Source organism: Pogona vitticeps, chromosome 6 (genome assembly GCF_051106095.1).
Source record: "Pogona vitticeps strain Pit_001003342236 chromosome 6, PviZW2.1, whole genome shotgun sequence".
Classification (NCBI taxonomy): domain Eukaryota; kingdom Metazoa; phylum Chordata; class Lepidosauria; order Squamata; family Agamidae; genus Pogona; species Pogona vitticeps.
The window spans coordinates 105,295,012-105,308,800 of record NC_135788.1 but is presented as its reverse complement, the minus strand read 5'-3'; positions in this window follow the sequence as shown (position 1 = coordinate 105,308,800).

Sequence of the window (13,789 nt, the reverse complement as noted above, 5' to 3'; positions counted from 1 at the left end):
TCACCTTGGGATTCCACACCGATGACAGCTACCACAATATAAACATGATTTATAGGTCTTTACTGGATCTTCATTCCACGTGGCATAGATTTATTCCCAACTACCAGTGTGATGTCTACAATAATATGATAGCCATTATTAGGACAATATATCTTGATAACATCTTCAACCTGGCCACCATTCTCAACATCTACAGGATTCCAGAGGTAAATATTTTGGATGGAAATATTAAGGAGCTCTTGAGACAAAAATGAAATTAGTATCTGGTGCATTACCATAGTATGGTTTGTGGTGTAAACGGAATGGAAGAGTTGTTAGTGTGTGCACAAAACCCAGGTTAAATGATGAAATAATGATAAATCTAAAATTCTGATTACACCTCCACCTCTTGACTGTACAAAGTAGAACCAATTTATACTAATATTTGCATTTTACAGTGCAAAACCTAAATTTTCTGTACTTCCTAGTCCACAAGCATAAACCATAAAAAATTATTACATTGTTTCTGATCTTCCTGTGCTTAGATCTGATTAGAGAAGCAAAACATGTTGTTTACATAATACAAAAAATTGACTTATTATACCTGTACTTTACTTGAATGATCTGGAAAATCATGAAGCACAAAAACATCCATGTTATACAGATATATTTCTCATTTGTTGTGTATTTGTTACAATTCATTCTCAGCTACAAGTGTAATGTGCAGAACAATATGACAGATATCACTCCTGAGACAAATGTCAACCATTTCAAACATCTATAAGGTTCCAGGGGCAAATCTTTCGGAAGGAAACACAGACATGTCCTAGGCTCAAAAAATATTTTTTTTCTGAGTGTTTTCCTTGGTAATGGAATGGATTGTACTAGAAAAAGAAATAAAGAATTACAGTATATGTATTCTTGAAGGCTTTCACGGCTGGGATCTGATGGTTGTTGTGGGTTTTCGGGCTCTTTGGCCGTGTTCTGAAGGTTGTTCTTCCAAATGTTTTGCCAGTCTCCGTGGCCGGCATCTTCAGAGGACTGTTGTGAGTCCCATAGAAATACAGATGATTGCAGGGCCGGCCAGCCTGAATCCAACCAATTATATTTTTTATGACATATTAATCTTGACCAGGAATGGACAGTATCTGGAGATCCAGAGGCTACACATTACCATTCTTACACCTCAGAAAACTACAACAAATTAGGGCTCCCAAAACAGTTTTGTACAAAAGCAGATTTTAGAATCTAAAAAAGAGATGTCTCGCAACTTATAGTGACAGGATTTCAAAAGAAATTAAAATATTTTGGGGGTGGTGGAACTTGGGTCTCAGAAGGACCGTTAAACACTCCAATACTTCCTCTCCACAGTGCCTAAAGAGAACAGGGTGTTTCTTTTTTCCGGTCTACCCATCAGATTACAAAACAGATTTGCTGGAGAATACCAGGAGAAGGTGCAGGAAGGCTATGAGACCAAATGTTTCCCACCTTGACATAATGATATTTCACAATCTATGCACTTTTTTTTCTGAAAATGTTTTTTTTTTCTTATGCAAAGGAAGGCTCCATTTTAATTGAGCAAGGATCTAGGGAAAAGGATGCCATGTTATGAGGTCCAAGCCATTTAAAGCATACACACAGCATACGAATATTCTGTGCCGCTTACAGAGCTCTGTCTTCTCTTTAGTTCGTATTTGGCTCCCTTGACTCACAGTTGCCTAAGAAAAAAATACTGCCTTCCTTGTATCGCATGGCCCCAGATGATGTCCATGAGTACATGGGACTTGTCCAGTTATTCCTGCATTTCAGGTGGACGTGGGTTGGAATTTTTACCTTGGACATTCCCATTGGAGAGAGATTTTTGCAAGGATTTGTGCCACTGCTTTCTCAGAGCAGCATCTGCATTGCTTTCATAGCTAAATTAAGAACATTGGCTTACATTGATACATTGACTGAATCTTTATATAGAAATCTGGGTATAATTTCAGCTGTTGTTCAAATAAAAACCAAGGTCCTCATTGTCTATGGTGGTCCTCTAGCATTGAATCTTCTGAACTGCTATTTTAATATGATTTTGAAATTGCCCATGGGGAAAGTATGGATTGTCACAACACACTGGGAATTCAATATACCATCCAGTCAAATTTATGAAGACATACAAACTTTTCATGGTATGTTATCCTTCACAGTCCATTCAAAGGAACCTCTTGGATTCCAGACTTTTCTTCAGACTATTAATCCCTTCTGGGCAAAAGAAGATGGCTTTATCCAAGACTTTTGGGAGCAGGCCTTCAAATGTTCCTTGAAAAGTCTCAGTCTTCAAGAAGGTGGGGAAACCCAGAAACTCTGCAGTGGAGATGAGAAACTGGAGACCCTTCCTGGACCTCTCTTTGAAATGAGCATGTCTGGCCACAGCTATAATATTTACAATGCTGTCCAGGCTGTTGCACGGGCCCTGTACATGATGTATGAAGAATCAATCTCCAAGTACAGATCACGGGTGGCTGGTGGGAGGTCGGTACTCTGGAGTCTACACCCATGGGAGGTAATATTTCCATGCAGTACAGAAAATAACTATGTAGCTATTTGACTTTGATTTTGATGAATGACTGTCAGTTTCAGAAGTCCTATCCTTCTTCAGAGCTTTTACTGTGGTAAAATTCACCAGCCTTTTTTCTCTTTGCACTGTACCAATGGAGTCCATGTTGTGTTAAGTCAAAGGAACAGATATTGGTTGTTGTGGGTTTTTTGGGCTTCTTGGCCGTGTTCTGAAGGTGGTTTTTCCTAACGTTTCGCCAGTCTCTGTGGCCGGCATCTTCAGAGGACAGCAAACTGTTTGCTGTCCGAAAAACCCACAACAACCATTAGATCCTGGCCGTGAAAGCCTTCGCGAATACATTGAACAGATATTACTCATATTATCCTATGAGAATAGGACTTTATTATAATGTTTCTGCCTATTTTAATTACTGTCTTAGAGCAGTGTTTCCAAATCTGGGGTACATGTATCACCAGGGGTACGAACCAGGACCATCGGAGGTACATGAAAAAATGCATAGTGGTGGGGAAAGGCCTAGGCGAGTGGAAGAAGGTGAAACAGAGGTATACATTAGGGATTGTCCTTTGTACCAAACATTTGTGAGAGCTTCTTGAGAAACATCCAGAACCCTCCACAGTCTTCAACAGGCAGGTCCATTCCATCTTGTCTTGACTTTACTATTGTCATTTATTGGTTCCTATTTGATAGTTATGAGGCAGTTTGGTTGACACCTTGAGATGTCTGCCATTCCATTCTGTGGCTGTGTGTCAGAACTGTAGCTGTCCTGTCAGCCTTTAGCTTAAGGCAGTGGTTCCCAGCCTTGGGTACCCCTGGTGTTCTTGGACAACAATTCCCAGAAGCCTTCACCACCAGCTGTGCTGGCAAGGTTTCTGGAAGTTACAGTCCAAGAATACTTGGGTCACCCTGGGTTGGGAATCACTGACTTAGAGGGAAGCTGGTGAGTCTTGTGTCGGGATTCTTCAAGGAGCTGCAGAAAGTGGAGTACGAGGTGGGTTTGGTGTAGGGTTGCCAGATGTCAGGCAAAAGGAGGACATGTCCTCCTTTTTAGCCTAATGTCCACCGTTCAGCAGGCAAAGATAAAAACCTTTAAAAATCAGGCTTTTTTATATTTTATGTTATAATTTTGGATGGGAGGGGGAGAGGTGGAAGGACCTCCCTCCCCCGTCGTTCCCCACCCCCATCCGCCCGCCCACCTGTTACCTGCTGCCGGCACCAGAACTCAGCCCTCACCCCCTCCTGCCGCGGCAGCAGCTGATCAGCGATCCACCATGCTCTCCCAGCCCACGTGGAGCCCAGAAAGGCAGCATGAGCGGAGCACCGCCCACTGAGCCAGGCAGGAGCAAGCAGTGCCCGAGCGCATCGATGGGAAGGCCAGCTCCCAGACTGTGTGTGTTCAAAGTCCCTTTCAAAGTCCCTTGAACTTACCCTTGGGGGAGGGGAGGCTGCCTCATTTGGTTTTGCCTGATGCCGCTTTCCCCCTGCCTGCACCAGAACCTTGTCTGGGTGTCCAGATTAGCAAGGTTGCCTCTGAGCCTGTGCAGAGTGCCAGCGGCCAGGGGATCCCGCAGCCGGGCCAGGGTGGGTTTGGGTACAATTGGCTGTTTAAATAATGTTTTTTGGTATTTTGGGGGGGAAAGCCTCCATTGAATTTATTTTTATTTTTTAACATGACTGTTTCTTGGTCAGTTCACTAAGAGACAGTTATTGGCAGCTATTGTAATAAAATTGTATTGATTGCAGGTTTAATCCGGAATGATTCAAATGAAACATTCAAGATGTCCTCTTCTGTCCTCATTTTTGTCTTTCTATGTCCTCCTTTTGGTACCCATGTATCTGGCAACCAAAGTTTGGTGGTGCTTTGGGATTGAAGGTGGGGAAACATGGTGGCAGTAGGCTGAGGTGGCTGTTGTGGTGTCAAGAACTTCATTGGTCCCAGGTCCTCCTCATTCTCTTCAGTTCTAACGGCCTTTGGGGGGGCAGCGGAAGCAGGCTGCACCACACAATCTGTACCTGCCTTTGGTTTCCACAATCCAGCTGTGAGGACAGAACTTTATGGGACTGAGACCCTCCTCACAAAGGGGGTGGGAGTTGCTTGGTGCTGTGTTTTGGGTCTTCTAATTGCTGAGAGTAGCAAAGAATTACAGGTATGGTGTTAGGAAAGCAAAATTTGAGAATGAACTGAGGTTAGCAAGATATGCTAAAAGCAACAAAAAGCATTATTTAGGTGTGTACATAGTAAAAGACATAGAAAAAACAGTGGCTTATCTCAATGACTATGGGAAAATTATAACACATGAAAAGGGAAAGGCAGAAATACTCAATTCCTACTTTAGCTTGGCCTTTTCTCAAAAAACCATATATGACCCTTCAGGCAAATGTGAAGTATAAAAGGAGGGGATAGGATTGCAGCTTGTGATTGAGAAACACTCAAGGAATACCTTCCTATTTTGAATGAGTGCAAAACCCTAGGACCGAATGAGCTAAATTTAGAGACATTGAAGGAATTGGCTGAAGATATTTCAGAACTACTGTCCATTATTTTCTTGAAACCATGGAGGATGAGTGGTGGAGAGCTAACATCTTTAAAAGGGGCAAAAAGGAGGAACCAAGGAACTATAGACCAGCTAGTCTGGAATCAATCCCAGGGAAAATTCTGGACCCGATTATAAAGCAGTCACTCTGCAAGCATCTTGAAAACAATGTAGTAATAACTAGAAGCAAACATGGATTTGCCAAGAACAAATCCTGCCAGACTAAACTCATCTCATATTTTGATCGGGTAACCCTCCTGGTAGATGGTGGGAGTAGTGTAGATGCAACATGTCTTGACATTAGCAAAGCCTTTGACAATATGCCCCATAATATTCTGATAAGCAGGCTAACTAGATGTGGTCTGGGTAGAACAAGTATCAGGTGGATACATTGTTGGTTATAGAATCATACTCAGAGAGTGCTTATCAAAATGGCTGTTTGTTTTTTCAAACTGAGAGGAGGAAACAAGTGGTGTACCACAAGACTCAGTCCTGGGCCTGGTTCTCTTCATTTTAAAATCATTTTAATAAAATCATTTTTATCAATGATTTAGATAAGGGGATGTAGGGAATGCTTAAATTTGTGGATGACATAAAATTGGATGGAATAGCTAATACCTTGGAAGAACAAAATTCAGAAAAGATCTTGATAAGCTTGGGCACTGTGCTGAAAAGTAATGAATAAGGAATTATTTGCTCTTTATCTCCCCGCCACCCCCAAGGATTACTCCTTTTCTGTCCATGTGGGGGCCTTCCATTTTACCAGATAAGTCTCTGGCGAAAACGATACCACACCTTTGGTCTGTTCTTGATTAGAAAAAATCTGGATGTATCTACAATCCCTGCCCGAAATAAATGCTTGCATCTCTCATTCTAAGCATTGTAAAAAAAAAATGGTTTTTGTCTTTCTCTGTTTTCCTCCTGTCTTACAATTAGCTGGACCACTTTTTAAAGAGTGTCTCCTTCAACAACAGTGCTGGAGAGACCATTCAATTTGGTGAAAATCAAGAACTAACTGCAGGATTTGATGTTACCAACTGGGTAATATTCCCCAATCAGTCTTATGTTAGAGTAAAAGTTGGAAGGTGGAAAACAGAAGGTCCTATAGAAGAAAGGCTGACTCTTCAGGATGAAAACATTGTGTGGAACCAAAACTTTAACCAGGTGAGATGACATGGACTGCAAACTAGTGCACCATGTGATTTGAAAGTGGGTTCTTAAGGTTTATATGTCTTTTAAAGGCTTTACCTTTTGTTTTATTAGTTGTTTTATCTATCTATCTATCTATCTATCTATCTATCTATCTATCTATCTATCTATCTATCTATCTATCTATCTATCTATCTATCTATCTATCTATCTATCTATCTATCTATCTATCTATCTATCTATCTATCTATCTATCTATCTATCTATCTATCTATCTATCTATCTATCTATCTATCTATCTATCGTATTTGTACCCTGCCCATCTAGGGGCGGCTTCCAACATATATAACAAACAATTTAAAAACATAGCAACATTATTAGTGATCAGATTATTCAAGATGGAAAGAGGGGAAAAGAAGATAGTCAAATAATAGCTGGAGGGAAGGCCTGCTTAAACAGCCAGGTTTTTAATTGGCTTTTGAAGATGCCCAGTGAAGGGGCCACATGGATCACAGTTGATCTAACATTGTTCATAAGCTTTGATTTTGCAGTTAGAGTCTTCCGATAGTATATTTATACATGCAGGATTTTTTAAAATTCTTGAATTATTCTGCATTTCTTGAAATCCCAATGCAAGCAATGTTACTGAAGGGCATAATGCAGGGTTTGTGCATTTCTGATCCCAGGGTTTGTACTTTGGAGGAAGCAAAATTTTCATCAGTAGACACATTTCCTGACTCTTTACCACATTTTATCCCTGGTCCTAAAGTAACAATCGAAGTAATAATTAGATGTTGGGAAATATTCCATTTTGTACTCCATATTTTAAGGATAGAGCCAGAAACTAAAAGAGATCAAAACATAGGCTGACAGAGGGGCACATTTATTTACCATGTGAAATAAATCACCAACCAAGAGGGGAGTGTGCAAAAATGTCCACCCTCATGTTAACAGATAACCAGCATGACAGCTCAGATGAATGTCTTCTTTTCCAGATGACACATGATTTTCTTCCCTTTTTGCTCCTTGGGCCACACCCATGAGCAGGGTATGTTTTCACTGTTATTCACCCAGCCACCCAATCCCCACAACTTTAGACAGACGGTCTTTATTCGCCACAACATCCATCCATAATTTTTACTGATTGACATATTGACAGGCACATATCATTAATGAGATATCAGTGATATCTCCGTGACACATTCCCGGAACAACCATTCCCTAATTGTGACTTTAGATTATTTCCTAAAACTGACTCTACATGAGCAACCCATCCACACTAACTGGGACCACATTATTCTACTTAATAGCGGCATTGTCAAAAGCACCTATGCTAAATGCATACCAGTGCAAAGCTGGCAAGAAAATTATTATGCTAAAGGCGCAAATAATCCACAATTCCTAGTTGGATTCCCAGAAATATATTGACCAAATATTATGCAGATCCTATGGCATATGGGAGTCAATCATGGGAAGATAAAATTTTAAATTGCTCAAGATTGCACGTTGAGAAGGATATGACGAAGATGTTTTCAAAAGCCTCTCCCCAAGTCATAGCACTATGTGCTTACACAAAAATCAGTTTCTTGTGACCAATCGTGAATAAATGGTTACAACATCCATCACCCACAAGGTTTATCACCAAACACTTAATCTGCACAGGAGGGTGTCATTCTGGATTCTGGCATAAAGAGGGAAAATTCATGGAAAAAGCAGAAAGTGTCATTTAAATTTTCAGCAACATGTTTTGTAAATGATTGGGGTTTCGTTCTTTATAGGTTGTGCCTGTTTCTGTGTGTAATGACGATTGTTCTCCTGGTTACAACAAGAGAAAGAGAGACGGGGAGCCATTTTGCTGCTACGATTGCATTCCCTGTCCAGAGGGGAAGATTTCGGAGCAGAAAAGTAAGGACATAATTCCTGCTAGTATGAAGTAGGTGGCAATTCCAATTCATTTTAGTGATGTCTGTTGATTAATCATAGGATGTTCATATAACTGTACTGTGAATGGTTTCTATATTAATACATTTCATTCTTGGGTCTGATATTGTATTCTTCCAATGCCCACCAGCAGCCTTTCTAAATTGCAGTTGTTAATGGGATAAGCATGCAACTAATTTTCTACCATAGTGAATATAGCGATATCTCGACATCAGAAGTTCTGGAACAGCCTCAAAATAAACACAAAATGCCGCAAAACTATTGGGAACACAGGCAAAGGCAATTCAGTTTCTTCCTATGAAATGGTCTTGTGAGATACTGCACACCAGTCTGGTTTTAGTGAAAATCTGGCTGAACGTTATTGATTCAATTAGTGATCAAACACCAAGATTAAAAGCTGCTTAAGTATATTGGTTCTTCCTCTTTCCCTGATAATCAGCCATGTCAAATATTCTACAGTATTTACTTACCAGAACTGCTGGATAGATTTATATCTGTTCAGATCCATAAAGGGAATATACATTCATCATAATTAACATGTTTCCTTTGATAAGAGGATTTCCTTAGAAATATATTTCCAAGCTATCAGACTTTCAAATCAAATCAGACTTTCAAATCAATTCTTCGGCGGTCAGCTTTCTTTATGGTCCAGCTCTCACTTCCATACAACACTACAGGGAAAACCATAGCTTTGACTATGCAGACTTTTGTTGGCAAGGTGATGTCTCTGCTTTTTAAGATGCTGTCAAGGTTTGTCATCACTTTCCTCCCAGGAAGCAGACGTCTTTTAATTTCATGGCTGCTGTCTCCATCTGCAGTAACCTTGTTACATCTGTAACCTTGTTACATACATCTTCAGTATTTCATAACAGAACAATAATTCTATTGTTGTCCTCTCCAGGGAAAAGGAAGCACAATGTTTTCCCTAAAATGTGAGATTAGGGTGCATTTTCAGATGGTGTGAAGGAAAGTTCCTGAATTTGTCAGAATGATTTCCACGTGAATTACACAAATAAACTGAAATAGCCGCCATCTTCTTGCATTTTAAAATCAGAGGCATCTGATGGGTTCATTTCATCATTTTAAATAATCATCCTGTCCTACTGTGCTTGCTTTGTATGTGCTTGTGTTTTTAACCATTTGCATAAGATTCATTCAATCATTACTTTTGAACATGTATTTACACATTTTCATTACTGTGACTTTAAGATGGTTGACAAAAAAAGAGGAAGAATTATTGAAAACCATAGGCACTAACAGGAGACACCAAAAACAGAAACACGTAAAAATGTAGCCATGATTTCTTACACATTTCAGCTATTCTTGGATATCTGGCTGCAGAGCCAGAGGTTTGGAATTTAACTGTGCCTCCAGTGAGAAGAGCCACCCTGTGTATCCTTGAACAAACCACGCTGTCCCAGGATTCCCTCAGGAGAAAGGAGTAGTAAACCACTTCTGAGTATTTTCTACTTGGAACACTCAAAGTGTTGCCATAAGTCAGAATTGACTTGATGGAACATGACTATTATTAAAATGTCCAGAATGACTTGGACAAATCTAAAATGCTTAATAAAAATGAAAATTTTCAAAAAGTGTTGATTGGTCCCTTCAAGAAACTAAGGATGCTGGTGGATAGAAGGGTGTTTGAACAGCCACCGCTGAAAAAGTTATCTTATTCTGATAGAGATTGCATTTTTTTAAATTGATATAGGTTGCTGACTTTATTTTGTGGACAGTATTAAGACAAGGATAAATATGTCACTTTAAGACATGTCTGTGATGTCTGTGGATTAATTACCTATATTTGGCAGACCGTCTTCTCCCACCCAGATCTACCCGAATCACCCGTCATTGCCAGCAGGGACGGCTGAGGGGTCTGACTCCGAGAGAGGCTTGGAAGCAAAAAACTAGAAACCGGGCCTTCTCGGCGGTGGCCCCTCGGCTGTGGAATGCCCTTCCAGCAGAAATTCGGCTGGCACCCTCGCTGGGTGTTTTTAAAAAACAGTTTAAAACTTGGCTATTTAAGCAGGCCTTCCCTCCAGTCAGCTAAGTTTTTTATTTTTTCTTTCTTCCTTCTTATTCCATTTTGCTAACTTTTAATCTAATTGTATTAATATTTTAATTGTATTTTATGATTATCTATATTTTATATTGTCCATTTTATGTTGTAAGCCGCCCCGAGTAGACATGGTCTAAAGGGGCGGGGTATAAATTTAATAAATAAATAAAATAATAAATAATAATAGAGAAAACTACTGTACGTTGGCCTAAATAAGTTATGGTGAGATTTTACACAGGAGCTTTCAGAGTCTCATCTCATGAACTGATCACAAAGTGCTTTCCTTTATTTTTCTAGATATGGACACGTGCTCTGAATGTTCAGAAGATTACTATTCCAATGAGAACCAGGACCAATGCATTCCCAAGCTGACAACCTACCTGTCATATCATGAGCCTTTAGGGATCACTTTAGCCTTGTCTTCTGTGGCTTTTGCTCTCATCACAGCTTTCGTGATAAGAACATTTACCAAAAACTGGGAGACGCCCATCGTGAAAGCCAATAACCGAAGTCTCACCTACACTCTCCTCGTCTCTCTCCTCCTCTGCTTCCTCTGCTCCTTGCTTTTTATCGGTCAGCCCCAAAAGTTAACTTGTCTTCTCCGACAAACAGCTTTTGGCATCGTTTTTGCTGTTGCCGTTTCCAGTGTATTGGCAAAAACCCTCAATGTAGTTCTGGCGTTCATGGCTACCAGGCCAGACTCCAGGATGAGAAAATGGGTGGGGATAAAACTGACGAGTCTGGTTGTTACTTCCTGTTCTTCAGTTCAAGCAGGCATCTGTGCACTTTGGCTGAGTACCTCTCCACCGCACCCTGATACAGACAAGCATTCACTGAAAGGGAAGATCATCCTAGAATGTAATGAGGGCTCAACTTTCATGTTCTATTGTGTCCTGGGCTACATGGGCTTCCTTGCTGTTGTCAGCTTCCTTGTGGCTTACCTGGTCAGAAAGCTACCCGACAGTTTCAATGAAGGCAAATTTATCACTTTCAGTATGTTGGTCTTCTGCAGTGTTTGGTTGTCTTTTATTCCAACCTACTTGAGCACCAAAGGGAAATACACAGCAGCCGTGGAGATCTTCTCCATCTTGTCATCCAGTGCTGGCCTTCTGCTTTGCATCTTTTGTCCCAAATGCTACATCATTGTGTTCAGGCCAGGCATGAACAAAAAGCAAGTCATAAGGAGAACAGAATAAAGAAGGATGGATATGACTGGAAGTTTCTCAGTATGATAGTCCATATTCAGTAGTGGAGTAAGACTTGAAAAAAATGGGAGGGTAGCAATAATCTTGTATCACAAACACGATAGCTGCAGCCACCACTTCTTTCTTTTCATAATAGCACTTATATAAAGCTTGAAGTCTACATTTATATTTATGAACTATGGAAGTTCAAAAACAGTCTGAGATTGCCTTACTATACATGTACATATAAAACCATCAGTGGACTCTATGTGTTCCTTCTTTTGCTTACAAACTTGTTTTAAACTAAACTTGTTTTCATTCTCCCTTCTCTGGCTAATGATAAGTCTACATATTGCTGAACAAATATTAATAAGGAAAAAAATTCAAACTATTAACTCCATTTTTAAAGATATTGCATTTTTCATCCTAACTTAATCAATAAATCAATCAACGGCAATACAACTGTGCCAATTTCTGCTCAAAATCCATTGCTGCCATAGGCAAATTATTGATTTTATAAGTATGGTTACAGTACTCTTTACTTCCAGCAGAACCTGTCTGACAGAAAGGTATTGAAGGAGGCAACCAGAAAAGGAATAGTGGAAATTCTAATTAAGCACTAAAAAAGGAATGCATGCCCCATCTGTTTGATATCATTATTATAGGGACAGCTGAGCTTTGGGATTGTACAGAGTTCCACTATGATAGCCATTCAAAATAATAATATGAGGGTAAGTGGTTAAGGCACTGTATGTCATTCATTCCACACCTCCATCCCCTTTATAATATGTTGACCAAATATGCCTGCCATGTGGTATCACAGAGGTAGCTCTGCCTACAATAAATGTACTCTCTTCATTGAGTATTTCTAGAGTTTCTGCATGATCAGGATGGAGAGCTCTATGTACCTGAAAGGAAAACTCTTGAATTAATTTCAGTAGGTTGGTATTATTCAAACTCTGGTGGGTGAGGGGAACTGGCAGCACCAGTCCAATTAACACCTGCTGCTTCTTCACATGCTTTCCTTTTTTGTTGTTGTTGCAAAGCAATGTCATCAGAAGAGAACTAATTCTCTGCCCTGTAATTAGCCCATGTAATTGTTCTGTTTTCCAAATGCAACAGAATAGCTAAAGTAAAAATTTGCTGTGGTCTAAATTCATTATAAGAACCTTCTCTAATGCTCATATCTGGTCTTGGATGAGCAGAACTTGGTTACTTTGACAAGTGGGAGTTTCATGGGATGCCTGTAAATCTGAGCTGTCTTGTGAATATGAATGACTACAGATGAAACTGTGACTTTGTGAGCTGCTCAAATACTTCTCACACCATTTCATCTATTTCTTTTCTTCCAGCTCTTCATTATACAGAAAATAATTCCACATTGGTGCATAGTTGTAGTAAATCTACAGAAACATTGTGTTGCATTAATAATGTGTATATATATATGAAACAACACAGAATGCATAAGCAAAAGGACAAAGATTCAGATGATGAATGAACCTGTGGGAAGAGTTCAATTTATCAGCAGATTGTCAGCTATTCTGAAACAATTAAATGTAGTGAACGGAAATAGCAGAATGTACATATGGAACAGTAATTTTGCTCTCAAAATGGTGGCACTATTAGTGGTTCTTATTAGTTTTCTGCCTGGTATCATGACTGACGCATATCCTGCCTCTCCCACATTAAAGAGCCATTTTGTTACATGTAGAGTGAGTGAAGCTTTCCCTATTTCACATGATTTTTTTAAGCCAGGAGATGTTGTGATTGGACAGATCCCTGGCATGTTCTTTCTCCTGCAGTTAAGTACTAATTTCAGCAAGAAACCATCTCCACAGTTGACCAAGGATCAATTCATGTAAGGAGTTCTTTTCATCTCATTATAGGTATTTGTTTGCACAATAAAAACTGGGTACATTAAGCAACAAAATACTTGTGATAATTATTTCCTGCCTTATATTGCATATTTTATATAAAGTGGCATCTATGGTACAATGCCATGCCTCATTATTTCATCTGTTATGATTTATTTTGCGAGGCACTCCAATTAATGAGGATATACTGCAGTTCTATTAGAACTTAATGCTAATATCACTTAGGTATGACATGTATGCATCCCAGGAACTTCAAACCTGGTGTCTTTTTATATATACTAAGGTCCACAATGACTGCAAAAGAATTTTTGAAAGGGTGTGTGTGTGCTAAAGTCCATTTCAATTCTGAAACTTTGGGGTCTTAAGTGATATGAAGTCATTATGACATATTTAATACTGGAGATTTTGAGGAGCAGCAGTTCACCTATTTTCGGTAGACCCCAGGGGAAAGAGGGGAGAAGATAGCCTTCAGAAGGTCTATGCAGTTTCAGGACTACACTTTATAGAGCTTG